The following is a 2,814-nucleotide window of genomic DNA, read 5'->3' as shown; positions in this document are numbered from 1 at the left end:
GCGTCCCACAGGTAGTGTAGCCTTTAAATTGAGGCACAGAACAAGCAAGGCAGCCACACACTGGTCCGATGATCACAGAGACTCACCAAGCCATTTATCTCTGCCCTTCAGTTAATCCCACTTGTGTTTATCGGCCAGGCTGGCACAATAAACTATCTCAAGGGGTTTCTGAGATTAAATCTTTACGGGAGGCAGTCTCATCCTTCTTATGAGAAGCAGTTGGTGGGTTTGAACCACCAATCTTATGGTTAGCAGCCCAACGCCTAACTCACAATGCCATGAGGGCTCCGAACGTATACTCCCCGAACCCACTGCCATCAAGTCGATTCTGACTCCTAGCGGCCCCACAGGACAGAGTAGAACTGCCCCCGTGGTTTCCAAAGCTGCAACTCTATACAGTAGCAGAGAAGCTCAAATATTGATACTCGTGGTAAACCAGTAGGAACTGAAATGCAAAATGATGCATTTAGAATCATGTCTAACACAATAAAGGATTTGGGAATAGATACAACAAAAGGCCTGCCAAGCCTTTACACCGGCAGTGATAAAAGCTGTGGAGAGAAATGGAAGCCGTCTGTAAGTGGAGAAGTACACTGTACCAAGTTCCTGGAGTGGAAGACTGATGTTCAGTTGTTCAGTTCGCTCCAGCTTGATCTAGAAGTTGAAGCAACAGAATCGCCATCCAACAAGCTGTTTTCTTCTGTTAATAAAGATGGGAAGCTGACTCTAAAATTTATATGGACATGCCAAAGACCAAACAATGTTTTTTTCAATTTTATCATTTTATTGGTAGCTTTTACAGATATCATAACATTTCACAGTTCAGTCACATCGAGCAGTGTTGTACAAGGACTACCACAGTCCGTCTCAAAGCATTTTCTTTCTTCTTGAACTCCTTGATATCAGCTCCCCTCTATCCCCTCCCTCTCCTATCCTCCTCCTCAGGAACCCTTATCTATCTATCTACCCATCCATCCATCCATCGTTCTGCCATATCTCACACGGTGCAATATATCCATTCACATACAGTTCTGTGGTTCTCTCCCCTTGAGTGGGGTTATACAGTCATCAGTGCTTTCAGCTGCCCAACCCCTTCTTCCCGCCCCCCCCCACTTCCTGTTCCTTCTGGGAACCATTACTCCTGTTACTGTTTCTGAAGGGTTACATGAATCAAACGATCTTATTTATACAAACGAACCTATGCAAGTCTAACATGGTTAATGAGGTAAAACATAAAAATCATAATAGTAAGGGGAGGAAATCTAAAGAACTGGAGGATAGTTATGTGTTTCATTCGTGCTATGCCCCACCCTGGATTTATCATCCCTTCCATGTGGCCTTGCTGAGAGGAACTGTCCAATTATCTTGCAGGGATTTTGAGTCTCCCCTTCACCTTTGATTTGTCTGCTTGTTTTTGAACTTCTGATACCTTTTCCTGTCGACACCTCACAATCACACAGGCTGGTGTGCTTCGTCCATGTGGGCTTTGTTGCTTCCCTGCTAGGTGGCTGTTTGTTTGACTTCAAGTCTTGAAGACCCCAGATACTATATCTTTTAATGGCCGGGCACCATCAGCTTTCTTCACCACCTTTGCTTATGCACCCATTTTGTCTTTAGCGATTGTGTCAGGAAGGTGAGTATCATACAATCCAAATTATTAGAACAAACCGTTTTTGTACTGAGGTAAGATTTAAATAGAGGCCCAAAGTCCATCTGCTTCCATATTGCTTTTGCCTTCATATACATACATATATAAACAAAAATACCTATATTTATATATTTACATAGATACATACACCTATATATTTTTTCTTTCTTCTTCTTTCCTCCTGCCTCACTAGTGTATTTACCCATCATTCATCTCTCAGTAAATCCTCTCAGATAAAATTCTACTGATCCAACACGACCGGAACCTCGCCATTAATTTTAGAACACTCACTATTCCCCTGGACCTGTCTTTATTGGCTCGCTGCTCTCCTTCCCCTCCCTCCCCGCTCCCATGCCCCAGGAACCGACGACAGCCGTTGTCTCCTTAGGATTGCCTAACACACACACACACCACCACCACCACCACCACCAACAACAACAACAACAAAGAGAATGAAAAAGAACATACAAGCAGTCTCAAGTCTATCAGGGGCCTGACACAGCGCAGGTGAGTATCTCTGCTAAACAGATCCATCAGTCCCGTCCCCTTTTCTTTCAGGGCTCCATATCTTGGGTCCCGCTTACCTAACAACACACGCACCCTTTTGGTCTTCAGCATTTGTGTCTGAAAGGCAAGTGTATTAGTCTGGGTATTTTGGAGAAAAAAATCCACAGCGACTCACGTATAAGAGAGAGTTTTATGTAAAGAAAAGGTGCATCATGAAAACATCCCAACCCAATGCTGCCCAAGCCCACAAGTCCAACATTAACCCATTAACCCAACACCAGTCCACAAAGTCCTCCACCTCACAAAACAGAGGCAATGATGCCGACTGCAGGAGGAAAGCTGAGTCAGTGAACGAACAAGCATCTCAGCACTAGCAGGGGTCTCCACACGGCTGCTCCAGCACCCAGGGCTGCATCGGGATAGGTCCATGTGGCTTCTCCTTGGGGATGTCTTGTAGGAAGTCAATCTTGCCAGCTGAAGCAGGGAACTGCTAAGGCAGCTGCACCCGGTGCAACCATCACAAAGCAAGAGACCCGAGAACTAGAAAGGCGAGGCTCACCACCCATTTATCCCTCCGCCTTTCAATTAGCCCCACATGTGATTATCGGCCAGGCTGGCACAATTAACTAATTCAGCAAGTATCCTCAAAGTCCCCATTG

Source organism: Echinops telfairi, unplaced genomic scaffold (assembly GCF_000313985.2).
Source record: "Echinops telfairi isolate 266 unplaced genomic scaffold, ASM31398v2 ScPeMD7_7458;HRSCAF=8496, whole genome shotgun sequence".
In the NCBI taxonomy this organism is placed as follows: Eukaryota; Metazoa; Chordata; class Mammalia; order Afrosoricida; family Tenrecidae; genus Echinops; species Echinops telfairi.
Note: the sequence above shows the minus strand (reverse complement) of the source record.